Source organism: Pseudonaja textilis, chromosome 4 (assembly GCF_049901715.1).
Source record: "Pseudonaja textilis isolate UNSWEBS1 chromosome 4, rPseTex1.2, whole genome shotgun sequence".
NCBI classification, from domain to species: domain Eukaryota; kingdom Metazoa; phylum Chordata; class Lepidosauria; order Squamata; family Elapidae; genus Pseudonaja; species Pseudonaja textilis.
In genome coordinates this window covers 66483819-66510448 of record NC_141993.1, presented here as the reverse complement: position 1 = coordinate 66510448, position 26630 = coordinate 66483819, and the positions used below count along the sequence as shown (strand labels likewise).

The 26630-nt window shown below is 35.3% G+C and overlaps 1 long non-coding RNA gene across 2 annotated transcripts in view; it reads right to left on the bottom strand.

The window, feature by feature from the left end:
• LOC148125873 (uncharacterized) overlaps positions 1 to 26630 on the bottom strand; it is a 70382-nt gene that overhangs the window by 11989 nt on the left and 31763 nt on the right. The gene's annotated exons all lie outside the window — the stretch shown is intronic.

The window sequence follows — 26630 nt, the reverse complement described above, 5'->3', positions numbered from 1 at the left end:
TGCATCAGACTTTGCTGTCAGCAGTTTTTATCCTAGCATAATTTACATTCTCATGTAATCTTTTAGTTTTAATCTTTAAATTTATACATCAGTTTCACTAGTATATTTTGGAAATATTGATATAAAGTTATTTAACTGCTTTGCATTTACTAATTATATTATATACATTTATACATTCACAAACACAGTTATCTGCAGAAGTTCACTATATTTCATACTGTCTTAATAATAAAACATAGCTAACATGTGTTTTTGTCAATCTTCAAGTTTCTAGAGTTACCAGTCTATAAACTCTTCTTGAGTGATTAGACTGTCATATTGTCAGAATCTATGCATTTTTGGACAGTTATGTCTGGTGACTTTAAAACTGACTTCATGTAAAAACAATTTGCCATATATTTAGATCCATTTCTGTCTATTTGCCAAGCTGAGTAGTGAAATGGAGAATCAGAATTATAACTGGCTAATAATTTTTAATGTGTGAATGGATAAATAAGGATAACTGACATACTATTAGCAAATGAAGACCTTACCCATCTGTGTTTCTGAAACTGTAAAATGTCTAGATACAATTCCTTAATCTCTTCCATCTGGTTCCTGATTCTGCTACTAAACTTCAGTTAAGATTTGATTTAAGTTTTGCTTTTGTTTCTAAAGAAAAAAAATCCCTAAATCTACAAAGTAGGTGTGCAATGTATTAAAAAAAATACATGCAGTCCATGTATCTTTTCAAATTGTAGACTATCCTGGGAAAGTTTTGTTAGAAAGGCAGTCAATAAATTGTCTAGGTTGCTCAAATGTCATTACTAATATTCAATATTATTATATACTAATACTAGTTATAATTTTAAGGAAAAAGTTTTATTATTAAGAATCAGTTAAGAATATTTGATCCTGGATGCACCAGAGACAATGACTGCAGTTGGTAATGGTGGATCTGAAGCCACTGTGGACTTTCTTTGAGTTAATTACAATAAAAGATTGTTTAATTGAGGGCTTTGAAGTTTAGTTTTGCTGGTGGGGTTACCTGTTAACTTTTTGTTTTTTACAGTAGATAGACAGTAGGTCAAATTGTTTGGGTAAACAGAGCTGTAGAAGCTTATTTATTGCAGAACTGTTTCACAAGCTGGGAAACTACTAGCATTAAAATATGTTTACTAGTATTCAACTAGGGGAGGACAATATATGTGTATTTTTTCTTTAATACATGTTTCTTTTTTTTTCTGCTAGTCTTCTTCTTGGTTTTGTTTTAGAGTGGGAATTTTCTATTTTAACCTCTGCATAAAATAAAGAAAAATTTGACCAAAAATATCATTACTAATTCATAAATGGGCAGAATAACTTTGCAGCAACCTAAGCACATCTGGATTCTGGAGAATAGAATATAGCCAAGCATTTATCCCTGTTTACCTTTGATAAAATATTTTCTCATAGAGCTTCAGTGAGCTGCAGGCATAACTATCACAGTTTCCAGTGACATTAATAATTTATGGCTCAGTATTACATGCCAATGTGCCAATTGAAAATTCATTGAGACAGTGCCCTACAAAATCACGCAAACCTCAGGAGTGAGGTCAATATCATTATGGCAGATCGTTACCCAATGATTTTCTAGTAATGTGCTCTCCTTGGCATCCACATGCCCAAGAATCTTCCCTTGGTACCTGCCAGAATCCCAGTCCCAAATGTTTAAATTCTCTTTATAGATTTTTTTTTTCAAAAAAGGGCATACCGAAAAACAGAATGCCAGCCTATTGCATCATCTTTACTTTTAGCCATGCCTTTGGGGTATAGATTCTATAAACTTTCATAGAAAATAAGAAATGGCAGGTGGTTGTCTCTCAGAGGAGTTTTGCAGGTGTGCTACCTGCTTAGAGGGCAAAAAAACAGATGTGAAGCAGTAGAAAGCAATACAGGATAACAGGAAAGGGGGAATTTTCAATAAATGTAATTTAACTAATCTAGATATAAAATTCAATAAATTTTAATAAATAGGAATTTTGGGAGAAGCCATAGCTATCATGACAGCCATTTTATGGGGAGGCAAACTTTCCTATGGTGGCCATTTCATGACAGCACTCACAAGCTGTTTCTAAACCAAGCCAAAAAAAGTTATCTATTTGTGCAAAATAAATGCAAAACTTTAAAAGAATATACAAATGTGGAGAATAAGTATGGCTAGGAATATTGTCATGGAAACAGTTCAGCCCCCACCAGGCTACCTAACTTAAGCACATTTAACTGATATTGCAGTGCTTTTGTTTCATGGAAATCTAAGTTCATTTGTGGTTATCAAGTCAAGAAGGTGACCATACATGAAGGAATTTTCTGTGAAAGAAACTGATAGGTTGCTGTAAATGTTACTTCACAAAATAACGAAAATATATATAGTTGTGAATTTGTGGTACAAAGAAAGGTATCAGGGGGAGACAATGTTTCATTGGCAAAATAGTCACAACGTATTCTTGTATCTTACAGAAATAATGAAGGCTAAATTTAATAGTATTCAATGAAATATAAATTCAATTATTATTTGATGAATTATTTGAATAATTGCAGTAATTAAATTACGAATAATTACGTACAATCTATAAGTGTCGTAATTAAGTGAGTATTACATCCAAATAAAAGAAATTATAATTGGGCTGCCATAGCCCTATTTCTTTTGAATACTGGCTGAACTGTTTTACTGATAACTATACAAACAAATTCCAGAACAATTTGAAAGCATGTTGGGCAATAGAAATGCCATGTAAATAAACTAATTCCTTTTCTTAAATCCAAAAGACTTTAATCTTTCATTAAGAATCCATCTAGGTAAATAGATTTGTTGAAATTACAATGACCTTACAAGCTATCATGAATATATTTGACCTTACTTCTTTGTCGTGCTATTTTAACAAGAAACAGAGCAATGTTGATAGAGAGAAGGAATGCTGATGAGAGCATCTAATAAAAACAATTCATCCTGCTGAAAAAACAAAAATAACATTTTTAATCCATAAAAGTCCATATTTATTGGCCCGTTAGTTCTAACTCAGCCCTTATATATAACATCTATATATAAATATATTCATAGTTGGGTTCTTTTATGAAGTATTTATTAATTGCACCTGTGATCAAAAGTTGCTTATTATTTACTTGCCTTGAGTAGTTGTTTCAAAATGATTAGGTGACTTGGAGGGAAATGTTAAATAAAGTTTTATGATATGTCAAGTGACAAGTATTTTGTGTCCAAGAATTGCCCTATATATTTTAATCCTTGATGGCTACAGAAAGTTGTCTGGAGACTACTGGTATTGCTGGAGAGGAAAGCAGGGAGTTCATTCTTGATTCTCTCTAAATCAGGAAATGCCCTGCTACAATCAACTCACCACGGCCAAATGACCACTTGACAACTTGCCATGGCCAACTTGCTATGGGACAACTCACCACAAGACAGGAGTTAAACTAATATCAAAGAAATGGTGGAATAAAATCATTAAAGAAAGAATGCAAAAAGGAGGAATAAAATAAAATGTAAATTACAAAAATTATAATATTTTAAAAATTATTTTAAATAATTAAACTGAATTGTTTGAATTGTTCCATGGCAACTTGTCCCATGGCAAATTGGCAGCAGCAAGTTGTTCCGCAATGAATTGACCATGGTGAATTGGCCATGGCAAAGTGGCCATGGTGAGTAGGTAGTGGTTAGTGGGCAGCAGTGAGTTGTGCCATTCTGACCATATTTTCAGGAATGCCACTGTGTACATAAGGAGTCCTTAAATATAGTGTACAGTTCATTATCATAAAGAAGAATGTGTGTCAGCTTTGGAAGCCATATTCCACGTTCCCACATAGTCTGAGAAAGTGGGACAGAGTGATTTCAATTGAGTAGCTCTAAGTAGACAAAATAAAATTCTTTTGTTAGTATGGCGCAGGATGAAATAAGGATCTTACTTTTGGACGGATGGGGATTGGGCCACATGATGTGATGATGGCCAATGAGGGATGTATTTATAGTTTGGGAAGTTGTGGAAGGCCCAAAAACTTTTAGGATTTCACAGAGGTGCCAGTTGCTATTCTAATAAAGGTACTTTTAAGATATGGCTGTCTCGGAGTTACTGATTGGAATGGAGGTTTGCTGGAACACTGACAATGTGTTCATTTCAAAGACCCTGAACAAGTTGAGTCCAAAATGCCAAGGATTTTTTTTTTTTTTACAGACAAATGGATCTGCCAACTACTCAGCATCAGAGATCATTATACTTAGGGAGGTACAATCTCTACAAATAAATCATGTGTGTACTTGTTATGAATGAAATAAAAGCTGACGGCATTTTTATTAACCTTGATTGTTTATATCTCAACACCATGTCATGTTATTAATTGGTTTTCATATACTATAATGACTAGCACTGATGAAGTTACTTTGTTTGGGTAATGAAATGTCTGCAAGGGAAAAAAGAGATAACCCAGAGAGCTCAGAGAACACCAAGGATCCTTTATTTCAACCCTGAGCTACAAATATTCTTCTTTATTGGTATCTTATTTATGTATTATGTATGATTTTAATTCATTACATTTATATTCTGCTTAATATTATATTCTCCCAAGATGTGTAGCATAAGAGGAAATAAATACAGTATTTTTAAGGCTGATGGTTATGCAAACAAAATATTTTCTTGCATAGATTTTGCCATTCATTTCAAAGCAATGCCAATCTTTCACTCCTTTCTCCTTCCTTCCTTCCTTCCTTCCTTCCTTCCTTCCTTCCTTCCTTCCTTCCTTCCCACCTACTTTCCTTTGCAGCATACTAAATATGACAGATTTACATTCCCCTATAGAAAGTGAGTATCTTCTGCAGATATAATTGAAATTTGCTATTATGAGCACAACAGAACTTAACATAGGAGGGAAGATAACATAATCTCCTCTTGTATTAAAATATGTACGAGGAGAGACGTTATAAACAATGTAGGCTCTGTTTCTTTTCTCTAAATGTTTTAATTCAATAATGTAGAGGTTTTTAATCTGCTTGGAAAGAAATGGTACATAAATGTATTGCACTAGCTCCAGAATTAATGGAATTTAATTAATCCCATTAATCAGAGGGATTTAAATTAGTCCTCAAAATATGACTCAAGGCTCCTTCAAATGTAGCATTTGCACTACTCCAGGGTGGGCTCTGAATTTGTATCATCCCATTCTATCTTCACCATTGGGCCATAGAGTCAATTAATTTCTGGTTCATCAACACTGCAGAAAACATAGCTGTAAACAAGTGTTCTACAGCTGGAACATAGCTGTAAACAAGTGTTCTACAGTGACCTGCACTGACCCATTGAGAGAAGCTCTCTACCTCTTGATTCTTTATCTTTCCTCTTTCCATGCAGGGATAAGGCACTGAGCCATATGATGCCCACTTTAGTGTTTTTAAGGGAGTAAGGGTACGACTTTGCAGCCCCCTTTAATAGTGGCAAGTCTTTTTTAAAGATTCTATAAAAACAACTTTAGGACATTTAGGATAAGGGTGGATACAACTTGGTTGCTTATTTTTGTGCTATCTTACTGATTAGCTCAAAAGAGCCCATTAATTGTGATGGAGAGAACAATTGTGGGTGCCATTCATTGATTCTGTGAGATTTTGGAAGTGAAAATGAATGTGTTGAAATGGCTAAAATCTGGGATAAATTTTAAATTTATGAGATGGTCTTATACCTGGATTCATTAGCTATTTCTAATAAATTCACTAAGATTTAAATCCATTTTCTTTTTGCTTGTAACCATATAGGAACCTTTTCCTACAATTTCCTAACATAAGGAAATTTTACTCTCTCTCTCTCTCTCTCTCTCTCTCTCTCTCTCTCTCTCTCTCTCTCTCTCTGAATAGATATATATTTGGTTTCGTAGATTTTCACAGGTAGAGGTATGTAGGTTTAGGTGTGTTCGGGTCTTTTCCCATGTAAGATTAAGAGTATCTTGGCAAAGTTTCGGTGAGGTCCCACTCGCCATCCTCAGGCTGGTGCTTTCGGCTTAGTGCCAGTGGAAACAGTGTGTGATCGGAGCTGCCATCTCTCTATAAATACTGATGGTGGGGCTGGTGTGCTGAGCTGGTTGGCTGAGCTGCTGCCTCTTGATTGGTTGATGGAGTTGATGTTGGTATAATGGGCTGTGTGATGGCCTTGTGAGTTTCATTGTGGAGATATCCTGGATCTTGTGCTGTAATCTCCTGGGTCGTTTGTTTTGTAGTGATCTTTTTTTCCATTAGCCTCTCGTGTTTTAACAGCTTGGGTAATGGGTTGTGTGGTGGGCTTGTGAGTTCTTTTGCTGTGGTATCTGGGTCCTGCATTGTAATCTCTGGGTCGTTTGTGTTTTGATCTCTTTTCCATTAGCCTCCTGTGTAGTAATGGCTTGGGTAATGGGTTGCGTGATGACCTTGTGAGACTTATTGCTGTGATATCCTTGGTCTTGTGCTGTGATATCCTGGGTCATTTGCTGTGTTGCAACTTCTTGAGTTCTTGTGGTGTAATTTCCTGAGTTTTCTGATGTGATATCCTGAGCGGGTAGCTGTGATGTAGCATTCTGGGTTTTAGTCTAGCTTTGAGTTTGGGGTCTGGGTCTGTGTTCTTGGCATGTGTTGGCTTGTTTGGTTTTGGGGTTGGGGGCTGAGACAGGTGGCGAAGCAGCCATGGTCTGTTTTCTGGATGGTGGTTGTCCTTCATTTATAGGATGGGCTTAGGCCTGGGTGTGATGAGAGGGATTGGTGTTGTTGTTGTTGAGGTAATTCCCCGTTAGGAGAATGAGTGAATACAGGGAGACGTATTTGAGAGTAGTGTGTGAATAATACACACACAGTACATAGAAACACTGTACAGTAAATGTAGGTTTTTACTTCCAGAAAGGTTTAACCAAAGTCCAGACACAGTCCAAAGTCATTCACAGGTAAAATCAGTCAGTTTTCATCCAGGGATAATCCAAATATCAAATTCCAGTGTCAAAAACAGTTCAGTATCAGACTTACATTAAATCCAGTAATATCAGTCACTTAGAAGAAATGGAGGAACGGCAATACTTTCCAACAGAAGGAAACAGAGATGGACTTACACTCTCTTCTGAGACTCAGACTAAAGAAACCAGGTTTCTGGCTCCATCTTATGGCCGTTTGAGAAACCACACCTAATTACAGTTTTGCATTTTCTTAAAGTTACAGTTTTATAATGTTTATCCTGGTTTATATATTGCTAACTCAAATAGCTGCTAGTTGACTCATGTTCCTAACATTCTCCCCTTTTGGTAAGATAATATATACATCCTTACATTCGAAGTCCATAATCTTCACAGCACGCCTTATGCTTTATAGAGCCTTGGGCCTTTGTAAAATGATCTACTATATTGTTCTCTGACATACAGTATTCTAGCTTAATCATCTTACTTTGCACACATTGTCTCACATTTAAATATCTTAAATCTGTGTGTTTCCTTCTTGTTTTAACAGCAATATTTGAAGCCATCTGTATTGCTAATTGGTTACCTTCGTAAACAACAATAGGATCTTTTACATCAATTCCCATATCAATTAATAATTGCTTATACAAAACTAAATCTGTACATAGTAAAGATAAACATGAGAATTCAGCCTCCATTTTTGACAAACTTAGATGTTTCTGTCTAATAGATCTCCATCCAATCAATGCTTTTCCAAATAATACAGCAGTACCCGATGTAGATTTTTGTGTATTTATGTCTGTAGAAAAACTTGCATCAGCATATGCAGTCAAATTCAGTTCATCTTTTGGCTCCAAATATAATGCATAATGCATTGTTTGTTTCAGATATCTTAACACACATTTAGCAGCCTGCCAGTGCCTTTCAGTTGGCTCAGCATTAACTCTTGCTAATTGATTAACACAGTATGCAATATCTGGCCTTGACCAATTACTGAGATAAGATAAACTACCAATCAAGGACCGATAAATGTTCTTATCAAAAACAGGACTTTGAACATCACTATGGCTAAACTCCTGGCTCATTGGTGTCTTAGCTGGCTTACAAAGTTCCATTTTAAAACTTTTTAATAATTGGTTAATTTTATCTGCCTGTGAGATCTTGTATCCTCCTCTAGTTTTATCTATCTTTAAACTAATATATTGTTTGATTTCTCCTAATTGTTTTATCTTAAATTTCTTTTCCAATAGTGAAATCTCAGTAGCTTCTTGTTCAGTTTTGGTGATTAATGCTATGTCATCAGTAAATAATAGCAATAATTACACTATACCATTACTTTCCTTTTTAAACTAACATGGATCAGCCATGCCAGCTACAAAGCCTATCTTAGTTAATTCTTTAACTATACATTCGTTCCAGTCATATCCTGATTGCTTCAAACCATAAAGACTCTTTTTCAATTTCCTGCAATCAGTTGTTTTATCAGTATTATCATTTTTGAGACCTAAAGGTTTCTTTAAATATATAGTGTGTTGCAACGGTGCATGCAGATATGCTGTCTCTACATCCAAATGATTTACAATATATTTCTCTTTAGCTGCCCACACTAATGCTGCCCTTAATGTAGTAGCCTTCAGACTAGGTGCAAACACCTCATCATAGTCATTTGCTGTCTGATTGAACCCTTATGCTACTAACCTGGCTTTATGGGTAACAGTCCCATCTACACCTGTCTTCAGTTTATATATCCATTTACATACTATGGCATGTTTACCTGGTGGTAACTTAACATTTTTGTATACCTCCAGTCTTTTTAATGATTCCAGTTCCTTATCCATTGTTTTCTGCCAAGCAGCCTGATCCTTAGCAGGATACAGTTTTAGTTCACTATAATAACTTGGAACTGTATTCACTTGGCATACAACACTAGCCTGATATCTATCAGGTGGTCGTGTTATTCGGGTTGAACGTCTTGGTAATACAGGGCTTACTGGTGGACTTTCCTGTGCCACCTGCTCCTGTTCTTCTATTACCTCCTGTTCTTCCTCTTTAATGGCTATTTGTTGTTTACTGATATCATCTTTAGGGACTATTTCTGTGTCAATAATAATATCATTGCTGGATTCCTGTTCCAGTTTATCCCACCCAACGTGCTCTAGAAAATTTGCATTAGCACTACAATAAACATGAGCTGTGCCTTGATCCCAGAGTCTAAATGATCTATGGTTGGCTTCATAACCCACAAAAAAATAACTTCTTAGCTCTATGTTGCCCTTTCAGTCTTACTTGTGAAGGAATATGCACCCATGCTGGAGCTCCAAACGTGTGTGGGTAACTTAAATTTGGCTTTCTGCCATGCCAATGAGTGAATGGCAATTCTCCAGTTGTTGTATTAACTACATTGTTTAAAACATGGTTACTACACATTATGGCTTCACCCCACAGGAGAATCAGATAACATAGTGCGAGCCATGGCTTGTAATGTTTGCCCTCTTTGTTCTATAAATGAGTTATGTTGTTGTCTGTAAGGTGCAGAACGTTTATGCTCAACACCAGTCAATTTCAACATAGTTTGGAATCTTTTGTTAACAAATTTAGTCCCATTATCAGTTACTAAGGTAATTACTTTACTTTTCATTTTTCTCTCAGCAAACCTTAGCCAGTTAAAGAAATGTTGGAATGTTTCTGTTTTGTTTTTAATAAGATAGCAGAAACCATATCGTGAGTAATGGTCCATAATACTCAAAATACAGCAGGCACCTCCTAAACTTGGTTTCTGACCAATTATGTTAGCAAACACAACCTGTAAAGGTTCTTTGGTCTTAAACCCATTAAGTCTGTTTGCTGGAGTAACCTTACTCTTTTCTTGACTACAAGCATTACAGTGTAAATACTTGCTACAAGGTTTCAATTTTACTTCTTCTGACAATTCAACAGTTTGTTTGAGCATTTTGAAATTAATGTGCCCTAGATGTCTATGCAGTAAATGTATACATTCATCATGTGGTTTAACATTGTTATAAACTGAGTTTGCCATCTTCAGCTGATCATCATGTATTACATATAAATCATTTTTTAAAGTAGCAGTAACACTTTTACCCTCTTTCTCTATTGTACAGTTATCTCCCCTAAAGGTTACTACATAACCAAGATTAACTAAAGCCCTTACAGATTACAAATTAAATTTCAGTTTAGGTACATATAACATAGTTAAATGTTCGTTTATACAAGAACAATATGTAGTACCTTCACCTGATGCGTTCATCTTCCATCCATTTGCCAATGATACATGTTGTGTACTCGTGGACATCTTTACAAACCTGTTTCTATCCTTAGTAATGCATTGTGATTGTCCACTATCAACAACCCACAAATCATTGTTTACATCTGAATTGCTAGACATAGCTAAACTAACATTCTTCTTAGCCTTCTGGTGTTTGCCAGTATTCTGTTGTTTTCTCTTCTTACAGAATCTAGCTATATGTCCCCTAGCCCCACAAGAAAAACATTTCCTAACAGTATAGGCAGTTGAAGACAAATTCTCTTCTTGTGGTTGTTCCTTCCTCAGTTGGTCCCTATCCAGTCGTCTTCTTGCTTCTTCTAACAATCTTTCAGTTATGTCAATGTCAGTTTATCTCTGGGCAGTAGTTCCAGCGAAGATACATAATCATCATAACTTTCATCCAATGAGGAAAGAATGATGTAAACTTGATGCAGCTCTGAAAATATCAGTTCTTTCTCATTAGCTCTTGAAAAGTTCTTTTCATGAAATTCAAATGAGCTAACATATCTCCACCTTTCAGAAGACGTGTTCTAAACAGTTTACGTGTAAGATGTATGTGTGCACCTATACTGTCACGAACATAAATCCTCTTCAAATTCTCCCAACGCCTAGCAGCAGACTCTTCTCCATGAATATGGACTAGCTGCTGGTCACTCAGTGTTAGTCCAATTATACAAAGAGCTCGTTCGTTGTTCTGTTTAAAGTCAGCAAGTTTCTTGGCATCATCCTCATTTTCTGGATCCCAAGCATTTACATCTGGTGCATCTTGAACTACATTCCATAATCCTTCTCTACGCAGAAGTAGACTGTACTTCATAGACCAGAAAACATAGTTTGTTCCATCCAACCGTGTTATCAGTGATAGACGTTTTGAAGTGACTTGTGCCATCTTTACCAGGATAGTAAACCACAATTAAACAGTAAACAGCTGTCTATATAAGTACTGTGCATTCACACTAACTCTCAGTTATCTGAGCCTGGTATGGCCTGGGCCCATAACCAGTGTTGAGGTAATTCCCCTTTAGGAGAATGAGCACATACAGGGAGACGTATTTGAGAGTAGAGTTTGAATAATACACACACAGTACACAGAAACACTGTACAATGTGTGTATATATGTATGTATGTATGTATGTATGTATGTATGTATGTATATATATATATATATATATTTTCTGAGGTTCTCGCGGGTATTTGTATGTGGATCTTTGGTTGTTCGGGTTTTCTCCCGCGTAAGATTCAAGTATCTAGGCAACGTTTCGATGAAGTCTCATTCATCATCTTCAGGCTTCTGTCTTCGGCTCTTGCTTCTCAGAGTGATGTGAGATTGCAGCTGCTTTTTCCTTTTAACTGCTAGTGGGGTGGGACTTGATTGGGTGGGGGCTTGGCTGTGTTCTGATTGGGTGGGGTGTGTTCTCATTGGTAGGGGGTTTGGCTGTGTTCTGATTGGTTGGGGGTTGGCCGTGTTCTGATTGGTTGGAGGCGTGTTCTGTTCAGGTGGGGGCTTGGTTGTGCTCAGGTTAGTCTTAGTTGCTGGGGGATTTGAGTTGGTGAGCTGTGATCTTGCTGTTTGGCTTCAAGTTCATGGTCGTGCTGCATCTTCATAGTGGGTGTCGGTTTGCTTCATGTATGGCTCGGAGGGGTTTGAAGTGGGTAGTGATGCAGCTGCAGTGCAGCTTCTGGTCCATGGTCGTGTCTCATCTTCTGAGTGGGTGTGAGTCTGTTTTCTACATGGAAACCACCACCACACCATATATATATTCTTAAGATTTCATGGGTACTTACATGTATGGCATTCGGCTTTGTTCGTGTATTTTCCCACGTCATTTTAGTTGTGCTTTTAAAGTTGTAGCAACGTTTTGGCAGAATCTCATCTGCCATCATCAGGCTTCTGTAACAGATGAACACTATACAGAAGCCTGATGATGGCAGATGAGATTCTGCCGAAACGTTGCTACAACTTTAAAAGCACAAGTACAATGACATGGGAAAATACCCTGGTTTAGAGTTGGGTTTTTTAAAAAATATACATCCTAAAACACTTTTTAAAGTTTCTTTTGTTTTCTCCCCTTTAGCTTCAAGGACAAAATGTCTCAAACAAGGTCAGAACAATTTGTTGATTCCTGCTTGTTGACTAATTTAATCATAATTTTCCCATTTAGCTATATGATTTCCCAAAGAAGGCAGTATCAGAAAAGCAGCAAAGTGAAAATAAACCATCCAAGAATGATTAGAACTCCTACAGCTACAGTTACCATTTAAGTGAAACACTGGCAATCATGCTTTTAAGGCCCATCAAATCAAGTATAGAAAAAGCAATGTTGCAATGTTACAGGGATTTTGGCAAAATTGTCTCTTGACTATTTTAAGTCTTTTGAAAAACTTCAAACAATATAAATAATACATCTCTATTATTATTATTATGAAATGACAATTATGATTACATGAGCAGCCTACTTTTAACAATTCATATGCCATTTTTACCTTTGCAGAATTTTTTGGTTTTAACCACATGCCATATTCATGACTCCTACTTTCTCATTCTTTTCTCGTAATAGAAAAACAGTGTTTGCATATTATAATTGCAGGTATCTTATCTGATAACCATTTCTATGTGATCTCATTCTCAATCTTCCCTTAATATTAAATATGTACAACAGCGTATATGTAGAGTCTGATTTCTCATATTGTTGTACCATTGCTAGGCTGGTTATTATAATGTTTTGTTACAATTTTAGTTAGTTCTGCTAATTTTAATAGCAGCAGAAGAAAGAATAGTATTTTTTTAAAAAAATAGCAGTAGAAATAGCTATTCTTTCCAATAATAATAGACAGAATGTAAATGTAAACCACTTGCATAAATCACCATTTGTTCTTTAGGAAGTTAGTGCCCACCCCTCTCCTATAAAAATGAAATATACTGGGAAATATTAAAAAGGCAGACTATTTCCCCTAAAAAGAGTTGAAACTCAGAAGCAGAAACTCACTTCAGAGAGGCAGGAACTCCACCTTTTCTAATGAGCCATTAATGCCTAGGCCAGAGTACTCTACATAATAAAGGCCTCTACCTTATCTCACCATCTGGCCTGGGAAGATTGTATCAGCCAACACTCAGGTGAAGTCATGTGGTCCAGACAAAGCCTGCAAAGTTGGTTAAGACCCCCGCCCCTGGGAATCTGACAGCCAGTGGGATACCCAGGAACAGAAAACACTAAGGTGGGGCCCAACAGAGATTATAAAACTAAGGGTTTCTCAGCATCTCAGCCCTTTTACCTTCTTCCTTCATCCAGAGCATGTGATCCTGTCCACCATTAAACCATCTTTCCAAACAGCCTCCATGTTTCCAGTGTCTTTTTCCCCACTTGGAACTGAACCCAGTTCCAACTGAACTGAACTTCCAACAGCTCTACCAATACAATGACTAGTAATAGGTGGCTTTTTTTTTTCCTGTTTGTCTTGACTGGCTAACCAAATTTATTTTCACTGGTGGGAAATAGCTATAATGATGACTGATGAGTATCCTGTATTTCTTACTGTTCCAATTACCAACATTTTATTACAGGAAATGTGTGTTTGATTAAGGCTGGACTAAACATGTTAATAAATCTTCCTAAAAGTGGGGCAGAGGAACGAATCACAACAATGTTTATATATTGGTTATGTGAAATCCAAAGCTGGTTGTTTTGCAGTATACATTGAAATCATCATTAGGTTATTAAAGTATGATCTAGGGATTACATAGAGCCGGCATTATCCAATCAAAGGAGAACACTATGGCATTCTAATGTTGATGTAAAATATGTAGGGCATAATGGAATATTGTCTTGGCTTCTTTCAAGAATGGGAGGGTCATGCAAAGAATATTCCCACATGGTAAGCTGTACATATGGTTCTGTCACTCCCCAGATCAATAATAAGACTCACTACCATGATTTTTCCCTATTGTTATTACAAAATAGAAAAATAATGTTGATTGCTTATTACATACAATTAGATTGCTTTCCAATGAGAAGATTAACAGAATAACAGAGTAACAGAATAAATATTAACAATTGGCAGGGACCTTGGAAGTCTTCTAGTCCAAATTTCAAATGGTAAAAAGAATGAAATAATTAATTAAGAAGAAGAACAGAAGTCAGTTTATGAATCTAATCAATGAGAAATCCAACCTAGAATTTAGGAGAAATTTCCTGACAGTTAGAACAATTAATCAGTGGAATGACTTGCCCTTAGAAGTTGTCGGTGCTCCAACACTGGAGGTTTTAAGGAAAAATTGGAAAACTACCTCAGCAGGGGTTGGAAACTTCCAAGGTCCCTTCCAATTATTAATCTTTATTCTGAAATAGTATAGGATTTCCTGCTTGAGCAGGGTATTGGACTAGAACACCTCCAAAATCCCTTCCAACTCTGTTATTCTGTTATCTATGTGTTGATATTGTACAAGAAGGATGGATTGCAAAGCCAGAAAAGAATGGAAATGTATAGTGAACAATGTTGAAGTAAATTAGATTTTAAATAATAGCATCTTTATTTGATAATGTTTATTACAATCAGTCAGGTATGGTAAATACCTCTTCCAAGTACTATGGATTCCAATAATCCAATTGCTATGGATTATTTGTTATAGTTAGCTAATGTTGCACAGTGGTATGGTTATGAGTGGGTCAAAGTTCTGAGTGAAAATGAAATCAGAAGCATGATTAGCATAATTTTTAAAATATGTCCAATATGTAAAATAAACTTCTGGCTTTAATAATGTCAAATATAGTAAATGCATTCACTCAATTGTTATTCAAAGCTTTAAGTAGTGTTCTCCAATAGTTTGACTTTCTTATCAAACTCTTCTGGTCAATTAAGTAGTCAAAAATAGGATTTTGTACAAACTGTTAGCAGTGGACAGTATTGTTGAATGTAATATGCCAAAGTTCCATAACTTAGAGAAGTTTATCCAAACTCAGTTCTATTTGCATCTAACTCTAAGAAAGATTGCTCTAGAAAAGACAAAAATTTGGAAACATGGTAATAGCTGTACATGATATATAGTCATATTCAAGAACCATTTCTATGGAGTCCAAAATACAGATCATGTGACTGTGACTTTCACTGCCTATTTTAAGCAATGCTAATATTGTTATATGATGCATTTATTGGTAAGAAAGCTCCACCAAGCACAATGTTTGTTCTGAGTCCAGTTAGATGAAATAATCTCAAATCCCTGATCTTTTTCAGCAAATTTTCTTGTATCAAGAATACTATTTTGACCTCATCTTGTAAATTGCTACTAAAATGCTTGACAGTTCATTATTATAGTTTTTATATGGATTGTTAGTACATATTAAATGAAATTTGGATAATATTATAAACAGTAAAATTAACTAATTCAAATCCATTTTCAAAGAGGTTAATGTAATCAACATATAATGTGTTAAATAGAAATCTATTTCATACTTTGTGAAATGCATATTTTCATAAGAATACTGGGAAATATGTGGAATGTAAGTGAAAAAGAGAACACCTTTTTAATTTGGAATATTTGGCTATGAAACCAAGTATTTTTAAAGTAGAATTCAATTGGTAATAATACAAAAATTATGCAAAATATTAAAAGTGTACTAACTATACTTTTTTAGTAAATTACATGGACATGTACCTGCCTTTACTTGATGATTTGATTTTCAGGATGTTAAAGACCACATTATATATACTCTGGAATAAGCAATATTTTTAAATAGCTGAATGCTCTATAAAAGAATTCAGAATGGAACTAAATATTTTTTAGACCTAGAGATTCGTGTTATTAGTATGGAGGGATTTCAGTCTACACTACTAAAATTGCAATTACAATTAGATATTGCATGAACATAATGTTAATGTTAACAATGTACATCATTTTGTTTCATGTATTCATTTCACCTTTTTACTCCCACATTTGTAGGGAAATGTCTAATATTATTTATTCAAATTTCAAAGCTGCACTAATGATATATGTTTGCAAAACCATAAGACAGTCTTAAAATGCTTTAGGTTATTTACTTATTTGGTTAAGTAATACAGCTGAGTTAACAAATAAAGATTGTAGCAAGACCAACTGCAATGAAATTCAGGATGGAAAAACACTGCTGGAGCAGGAATGATTAGTCTGAGAATTATCTTACTGGTAGTAGGTTTTTTTAATTGTCTTTATATACCACCCACCTTTGTATACTACCTTTGTATACCACTTGTATGAAATGAACAACCAGTTTACTAAATAAATAAATAAGTAAAATCATTTGCGTACGTGGTTTTGGCCAAACACTTTTTAAAAAGTTTCACAAGGGAGAAGGCAGAGTGGGGAGAGCAGGTTAATAAGGTCAACAAATTGATCAAGACACTATTAAAAGTTTCTGATGTCGAGCAATTAAAATGTTAATGTTATGCATGATACAATTAAGTGAACAGAGGGAAATTTTCATTTTTCTTACAATATTCGAACTCAGAGGTATCCAGTACAGCTCAATAGTGAGAGACTAAGGGCAGACAAAAGATAGGGCTTCTTCAATAGCACTTGGTTAAGCAATGTAGTGATGAACAGAAACCAGAATAGCTTCAAAAGAGTAGGAATAATGCTTCATAGAAGTTCTGCAATTGAAAATATATGCCTCCTCAGTTCTGCTAAGAGATAGTATTTCATAGAAGGGACCCAAAACACACTCATCCTACCAGATCTCATTGGATAAGCAGAAACAGTTCAAGACAGATGGTTACACAAACAGTCCAGTCTTATGCCAAGAAATGCTTTATGGACAATAACCAGTATCTTAAATTGCATCCAGAATCCTATAGGAAACCAGTGCAGCTCATAAAGTACTGGTATTGCATGGGCATACCAAGGTTAACCCCTAGAGCCATAATGGCACAGTGGTTAGAAGGCAGTACTGCAGAGCTAACTCACTGCTGACTCCAGGAGTTCAATTCTGAGCAGTAAAATAAGAACCCAGGTCTTAGAGAGCTGTAAAGCACTATGTATATAAGTCTGAGTGCTTTTGCTATTGCTACTTATTCACATTGTTTTATTTTGGACCAATTAAGGAACAGACTCATGCAAAACATGTTGTAATACCAAACTGGAAATAACCAGGGCATGAGCATCCATGAGCAGGCTGACTAAGTAACAGACACAATTGGCACACCAGATGAATCTGTACAAAGGCCTTCCTAGACATGACCATTCACTTGTTGTACCAGGAGCCAAGTGTCCAATAGGAGTGCTGTCTGAACAACTGTAACCTCTTTATATTACTGTTCATGCTGATATTCTAGAACAGGAATCTCCAACCTTAGCAACTTTAAGTCTTGTGGAAAGCTGGCTGAGGAATTCTGGGAGTTGAAGTCCACAAGTCTTAAAGTTCCCAAGGTTGGAGACCCCAGTACTAGAGCACGTAACCTGCTTCCAAAATCCACCTAATAGGAAACATAGTTTACTTATGTAGACCTTTAGTCTGACAAGGTAGAAAATCAACATATTTATGTTTCTTGTGGCTACATGCTTATATTCAAGCTGATCAGAAATAGTTTTAAAGGAGAATTATACTATCAACATTATTCTTCAAATCATTCTGTAAAAAAATTATGTGTTCTATGTGACATGTCCTTGATCTACTTTTTTTTTTTTTTGCATAGATAAAGAGTGACGGCTAAGGAAGCAGTAGAAATCTATAATTATCAGAAAGCTGATTCTCAGCAGAAGTGACAGCCAGTGCTGCCTGGCCTTTAAGTTATAAAATACAAGTGGTCCTCAACTTACAACAGTTTATCTAATGACTGTTCAAAGTTCCAGTGGCATTGAAAAAAGTGACTTCTGACCAGTTTTCACACTTATGACCATTGCAACATCCCCATTATCATGTGATCAAAATTCAGATCTTTGGCAACTGACTCATAATTATGATGGTTGCAATATCCTGGGGTCATGTGGTCACCTTCTGGCAAGCAAAGTCAATGGGGAAGCCAGATTCACTTAACAACCATGTTACTAACTTAACAACTGCAGTGATTCAGTTAATAACTATGGCAAGAGGTCGTAAAATGGGGCAAAATTCACTTAACAACTGTCTCACTTACCAACACAAATTTTGGGCTCAGTTGTGGTCATAAACTGAGGACTGCCTGTAGTTGGCAAGTTTGTAGGGCCATCTTTACGCCAGGTTACACTAACAAAATTAGGAACAGTAGTTGTTTAATTTCATATTAAAAATTAAGGCATTGCTTTCAACACTCATGAATTTGTACGTGTGGAATGAGACTGTGTAAGTGTAGTGATAGTACTAGTATTCCAAATCTAGTACTGTTTATTATGAAAAAGAAAACCCATGATGATTCTTATGTAAGATAAATTTCATATAAAGTATAAAAATGGAAACTAATAATTGTAACCCTATGTTATTATTACAATTCAAAGTGATATTAATTTCCACATACTGCAATCCATGGCATATTTCTACAAGTATGACTTCATAATAAAAAACTACTATAGAAATGTATTACGCATAAATATTTCTATATCAATGCAATTTTGTTCCTACGGTTAAAAGGAATATAAAATTGCAGCCATTTTAATAACAATTAATTGCCAGCTTTATGGATAGTGTGTGTGTGTGTGTGTGTGTGTGTATATATATATATATATATATATATATATATATATCTTTTTTGCCATGAAATATGTAGCACATTCTAATTTTTAACTGCATAAGGTAATATCCTTCTTAATTGCTTCACAAAACTTGCAATATACCAGATCAGTCTTAAAGCTGCTCTGCATAATACGGTGAATAAATATGTGAGTTTTTATTAATTTCCATGAATGATTTAAATGCTGGTTTCCTCCTCCTTATATCTAGCTGGAATTATGTCATATAAAAAGCCATAAAAAAACTGGAGTGGTATCAGGAGAGGAGCTCATTCTCTGTCTAATAGTAACATTTTTCTAATGGTTGATGGAGGAAGACTAATAATAATAATAAAGGAGACTGTGGTTACTGCTTTAAAAATGGGAGATTTTTAGTTACGCAAATCATACCAGTGACTAAAGTCTACTGGATTAACTTCTAACATATGGTAAGTATTGGCTACATAGCGCGCAGTCTTGCATTTCATTGTTGGAAAAGCATAGAAAACTGATTTTAGTATGCCTTTGCTCATAGCAGCAGGGTATAATCATTTTTTTAAAAAAATGGAATAAAGGATTAGCATATTGTGTAAGTTTAGGATTTATGGAAGGATGTCATATATCACATATGTGCATTGCTGTTGGATATAATAAGAAATCTTCAGTGCCACATGTCACTCTTTTGTATTTCTTCTGTGAATGTTAACAGTAAATTCATTTGAATAGACGCTTGCCAGAGATTTGTTTAAAAAAAAACATTCAGAATTTTTTCCCTATCTAATCATATTATTTTATTTATCATTTATTTAATATTATTTTACTTTACAGTATGAATTAATTCTACTCCTTTATTATATCAGTTCATCCTAAAATTCAATTCTTATCTTATCTACTCCAATGTTGTATAAAGCAAGGTCAGGTAGCATTTCTGCAGGGCTAAAGGAGAATTCGTTTTTGTTTATAAATTGTCCTCTGAGATCATCAGCTGACACTTCTCTAGAGGGGTCTGGATGAAATTATTGGCTTGTAGGGGGGAGAGGGCTAAGACACCTGGGGGAATTCAATGCAAAAACAGGATATTGTGCATAGTAGAACTTTAACATAACTATTTCATTGTTATTTTGTTCAATAAGGCAAAAATGACACTGGTGCCAAATTTTAGCCACATAATCTTAGGAGGATGTGAGGACCATTGTAATATTTCTATTTCTCATTCATTCTTGTGGGGCAGCGATATATATGGAGAGTGGGAGGAGAGAGGGAGGTAAGGTTTAAATCTCAGTACAGACTGAAGTGCTAACTGTGTTGTCATTTAGGATTTAATAAAGTTTGGGGAACTCATCTGCTAGCTTGCAATTCTGGGTTTCAGCCACACCAACAACACAGATAATTTCATCACAGTCTTCTTTATTATAATTATTATACCATTGTAGAAAGGGAGTCCAATCTCAAAGGAATCTTGTGTTGATTTCCTCAAGCATCACAAAGTCAGTATGTATGTATGTATGTATGTATGTATGTATGTATGTATGTATGTATTTGTTCATTCGTTTATTTATTTATTTGAGTTGTGTGCCACGCATCTCATCTAGAAGTGAACATGATGCCCAATGCCTCTCTGGGGAAAGAAGCAAACCCTGGGAAGCTCTTTCAGATCTACAATTACATTATATTAATAAATGCTATTCAATGCATTCAGAGATAATCCTTCTTCAATTGAGTGAAACAAATTAAAGCCTGTGAGAATTCTGAGTAAACAAGGACCTGAAATATTTTGGCTACATCAGGTGGCCTTTTTTGTGGCCTTTTTTAAGAGATAGAGTTACAATGAAATAGATTCAGAGTGTGACCATGAATGCGAGAATCAGAGGACATAGAAACCATGTCTCATGAAGAAACATAGGCTTACTAAAAAGGAGATTGATGGAAGATATGACAAGGACTTCCAGGTAGCTGAAAAGCAGCTAGAGCCCCATGTATATTCAAACTGGTCATTTCATAAACAGTTTTTCTTGCTCCGATTCCTTCCACTGATGTTGTTTACTCTTTGTCCTTGACAGCATTATGGCTCCAATTTTATACTCATGTTTGCAGCATTATGTGCCATTACATCCCATTTTAATAGATCACTCTGGAACGTAAGTTATATCACTTTAAATTGGTGAAAGAAAAGTATAATGAAGCTTATGTGGGTCCTTCTATGTTCCCAGCCTGTCAACCTGCTACAATCTGTTTCCATTTTTCTGTGAAAAATTCCTATCTTTCTAGAATATATATGGGTAAAACAATGTGCTTTCCCCAAACTTGTTCACTGGTTCCCAATTTTTTCTCAAGTAATTTATGGCCAACTAATAGACCATGAATAGTGCTTTCTCTGCCAAAATCTCATTTTGAGCTGCATTTATTGTCCTTTGTGTTTTCTACCATTTGAGACTTAAACTAAAAATGTTTTAAAGCTGAAATATATTCTTTAATCCATCCAAGCCAGTTTGCTATTTCCTCTATGGTTATTCCAAACCCTTTAGAGGAAATATATGAAACAGAGAAAAAGTAGAACTCTACTATATGGTCCCAACAGGAACTTGTTCAGTACAGCATTTGTGAACAATCCAGATCACAAAAACAAATGTGAACATGAAGTTGAACCATGCCTGGTAACAATACTTTGGAGTGCAATATTATTTTTAATCATTATGATCCTTTTAATTCTATTACCCTACACTTACTCAAATTGAATCCTAAGTTTTTTCCACGAGTGGAATAATTTTTCCTATGTTATGATGGAATAAGGCATGTAAAATTTCACTCATGTAGTATAGGATTTTTAAGTATCATTGCATATACTGTCTTCTATTTTTCCTACATTTGTCCTAATGATTCTTGCTAATGGGATCCAAAAAAATCAGGCAGCTGATTCACCACACTCAAAGTAAACTCTGAAATTGTATTGAAAAGAATGCTCAAACATTCCCTTCACAGTAGTCATCAAGGAATTAGGGGACAAATAAATGATAAATGTGCATCACAATATTGTGATGCAAACCCTGCCATTTTGTACTTGCATTGAGACATCATAAACAAATCTGTAAGGGATAGACCTCAGGGCATAAGATCTTAGTTCCAGATGCACAGGCCCTTGTGCATACAATATAACAATGTATTGCCCAATGTATTACCATGGTGGCACAGTGGTTAGAATGCAGTATTGCAGACTGACTAACTGTTCACTGACAGGAATTCAATTCTGACCAGCTCAAGGGTGAGTCAGCTTTCTATTCTTCCCAGATTGTAAAATGACAACCCAGATTGTTGGGGGCAATATACTGATTCTGTAACCTGCTTAGAGAGGGCTGTAAAGCACTACGAATATAGTGTATGCTATTGCAATTTTAATTCATTGCACTAATTATCATCACTTTTGTTTTAATATAGGAAATTTCCATTTTCAATGTGGAATTTAATATAAATAGCATTGTTCAGTAAAACTCCTTAGAAATAATTCACTACCAATTTTACAGAGGATATGACCACAAAAGTTCAATAAAAGTATTTCAAATTTATTTTTTATCCAAGTTATATTTTTCTTTTAAAAAAAGATTCAGAAAGCTCCTAAACTTTTTGGAAAATCCTGATTGCTCAAAATAGAAATTACATTTCTTGTTTTATCTTAAATGAATAATATTACATGCCTGACTTAGAAAATCTTCTATTTCTCTTATATTATCTAATTATTGATATAAACTTTTAACCAGTAATAAAATAATTATGCATGAACATATTGCTAAAATAGGATGTTATAAATTGATTTATAAATTGATTGTTAAATGTTATAAATTGATTTTTGCACTAGCATTAGTTGCAAAAATCTTTATTGTCCACTTCCATAATATTTATTTTCCTCATTGCTGGGCTTTTCAAAAGACTGGTTGATTTCTTCAATTCTTGTGATCCTAAAACCAGACTTGTCATAATAATGTGCATTAATCTATAGGTTTAAAGTATACAAGTAGGAGAAACACACACTAGGAAAAGAAAAAGGACATCTCCTGAACCTTTTTATAATTGTTTTCTCTGAATAAAGATCTTGCTGGGCTTCAAACTTGGCCATAGTTCTATGTTTATATAAAAGATGTAATTTCATTTATACACAAAATTTCAGAGCCGTGGGTGAAATTGCAATTATTTGAAACAAAGGAAATGTAAGAAGTAGTAACTCAAAGGATAAAATATCCTGATTATATAGTATTATATAAATTCACTCTATTGAAGAAATGTTTAGCATCCTAGTGGTTGCCTAGAGAGAAAATGTTTTATGAATTATGTAATTGCAAAGGTCAAGTATAAGCAATGCAGACAACCTGCTGATAGGTGTAGGATGGCAGAGAACAAAATGGTTCAAAAGTTGAAGAAGAAAGTTACAGGGAGAAATTGGAGTAAACCAAAAGGACAAATGTGTAATGATCATTTTAAGATATATTTATTGTCCTTGTCATGTTTTCTATGTGACTAATATCTACTGACTTTCCCATTCCTGTTCATAGACCCCTTTCAGGTCACATAGTTCTTAATCTATTTCTTGTTTTTGTTCTCAAGTTTAATTTTTGTATTGGTAAAAAATATGTGATCCATGCAAATATAGCACAATAGAGATCCATGTATGATTCACACACTATATGATAATTCATACAGCTAATGGAGAAACAAGACAGACATCAATTCAGATTTAAGTTAGATATGTTCTTGCCCTTTTTTCTACTTGATAAAAAAACCCATTCATATTATTATATTATTTTTTTGCATATTTTCCTAAAGTACCAGTGACTGGTTTACTACAAAGGAAACTATATAAATAAAAAAGGTGGTGGGCCAATAATGCTATGAATCCTGATATATTTGGCTATAGATGAAGATTATGTTGATGTTCCATTCCGTTTGCAAACTCCTACAGTTAAAGAAAAATGTTTGCCAAAGGAATGAGGTGGCACTATTCCAAACAGAGCCAGTGTGCAATCTAAGTTCTTTCTAGAATCACATATTCAAGGAATAGGTAATAATCATGGCTAGGAGGGTCTTTGCACAGCTTCGTGTTGTAAGTCACTTGTACCCTTTTGACACAGTCCAGTTTCCATTTCACATAATCAGTAGTCCAATAAACACTACTTTATTCCTTATTTTAGCTGAAGAAATGGTAAATACCTATTAGAAGTTAATCAACTTCATATATGACAATTGCTATTCCAATGTATTTATACTTTTATTTAATTTTTACAATGTATTTTATACTTTTCCTCTACTTTCTGCTGAAATTGAGTCTAATAGTATAAGCTCAGCAATACTTCCCATTCATCTTGAAGAGACGAACAGTTAACCAAATCATGAGTTACTGAGTACTTCTATACTTAAAATCTGTGGAAAAAAAGAATGAGTAGTTGAGTGCTTCAAGATATAATAAGCATTTCTGAAATCTATAAACATCTCCACAAAATACAAAACAGAAATGTGTCTCCTTAACATTTTGAGCTTTACATTTCATTGACTTTTCCTCAAACATAACAGAGTCACATAGCATTGTCTTTGGCCATGACAAGAAATTCTATCTGCATTCAGGTGCTTACTGATTTGTGGTATTTCAATAATGAAACAGCAGGATTGAACGTTCATGATGAGAAATATGGTTAATTACCTGTTAGATGATAGATGGTTGTAACTTGGCAGTGCCAGTCACTGAAAACAAAACACTTTTAGATATCAATCATCTTCTTGACAAATTTCATTTTCAATTTGCCTCTATAAGCTATGAGGGTGCATTCTATTTGGGAAACTGCATAATACTGACTTGTAGCTTTCAAATGTGCATAATGAGGTATTAATAAAGTAGAGAGGGTTTTTTTTAAGTAAATTACTTTTCAAATATCTGATGAATTCATATTTAACTCAAGGCTGATAGAATTTACTTAGAAAATATCATTCTTTAGTCTCTGCAGTTAAACTGGTAATGCATAGTTTGATTTAATTGAAATAAAATTGGTCATAACAATTTTCAGGATTCAACCTAGTTCTTCATTTTCTTTTATAAGTTTATGTCTTCCATACAGTCCAAAATGCAAAATATTTAAGCAATACTAAAACATTAGTAAGTCTACGAAATTAAAATAGAAAGAAAGCCCTGACATCCATCGGTCTTCCAATTTGAATTATAATATAGCTTCCACTCTCAATGGTCAATAGTTACCATGTGACATTTTTTACTGTTTCCCTGAAATCTGTTCAGGAATATTTTCAGGAAAATGAATGTGAGACTGTATTTTGTTTTTTGCACTGGAGTGGGAGACTAAAGACAGCAAATAGACGAAATGGTAAATGGATCTGGATGGATCTATATGGAATCTTCCTATAAGACTGTAAAATAGCCATTTCTAGTGGGTTTGACAGTTCTGGGAACCATAAAACATCTTGCCTAAACCACAGTTTGGCACTTTTAAAGAGATACTGGGTTCACCCACTTCCTCTCTTAACTAATTTAGGAAGTTGTTCATTATTGATTTACCAGAAGTTAAGAACCTTCTGAAAGACAAGCCTTATTATGCCAGGTGAATTGTCATGCCCCTGGTGGAGACTGACTCTGAGGAAGAGGAGGAGCAGCCAACAGGGAGTGGGAGTTTGGCCTTAGAGGTGGTAGAGGAGGCAGAGGAAGGGCAGAGGCCAGCTGAGCAATCAGAAGAGGATCCAGGCCCATCCCCTATCCATCCTAGGGCATGAAGAGAGAAGAGGATCAGGGAAAAGCGAGATCTACTCAGGGGGAGATTACCATGATCCTCCTCGTGGCTTGCAGCTGGGAGCTATGTATATAAATTTGTAACTGCGTAGTCAGAATTGCTGGAGTCAAAGTTTAGTGTTTCCTTTGAAAGAGGTTTATCTTTGTTAGCGTTCTTCCCATGGACTCCCCCCGTTATCTTCCTGGAATGTATGATTAATTATCTTGGCTTTCTTCGGAACTCTCATCAATGCGGTTTGTTTAGGTTTCCTTTTGCCTCATTGTTTACTTTTGTGACTTTAAACCGTGCCTAATAAAACAGTGAAGTTAAATTAACTGAAGGCTTTACTGGACTTTAATGTATGTTTTGGGTTTGGGGTTATTTTGAGAGACTACGGGTCATCACATTTTGACTCCAGCCACCCCTTCAACTTATTTTTGCTTTTTGTGGGGTGACCATGGATCAGTTCAGAGCAGAGATTGTCCAGGTAAGCCAGCAAGTGGCTCTTTTGACTGCACAGGTGGCACAAATGCAAGCGGCCCAGCCATGCTGAAAATGCCCAAAGGCAGTGCCAGATAAATTTGATGGTTTGCTGGCCCAATTTCCAGCATTTTGGGGGCAGTGCCAGCTTTACATGAGCCTTCAGCCTGAGGACTTTCCCACTGACCGGGATAAGGTGGGGGTTTTGATTAGTTTGTTGTCAGGCTCTGCAGCATGTTGGGCGACACCTCTGTTGACCCAGCCCAACCAGGTGTTGGACAATTACACTGAGTTTTGCCGTCAGTTTCAGGCCATGTTTCGGGACCCTTTTCGAAGCCAAACAGCAAGCAGACATTTGAGAGAGTTGAAGCAGGGGCATGGCTCACTCATGGATTATATTGCTAGTTTTCAGGTGGTTGCTCAGGATGTACAATGGAATGAAGCAGCACTATTAGACCAGTTCCAGGAGGGTTTGTTGTCAGAGCTCCTGGAGGAGTTGGTGTGCACTGAATGCCCTCACACCCTTCAGGAA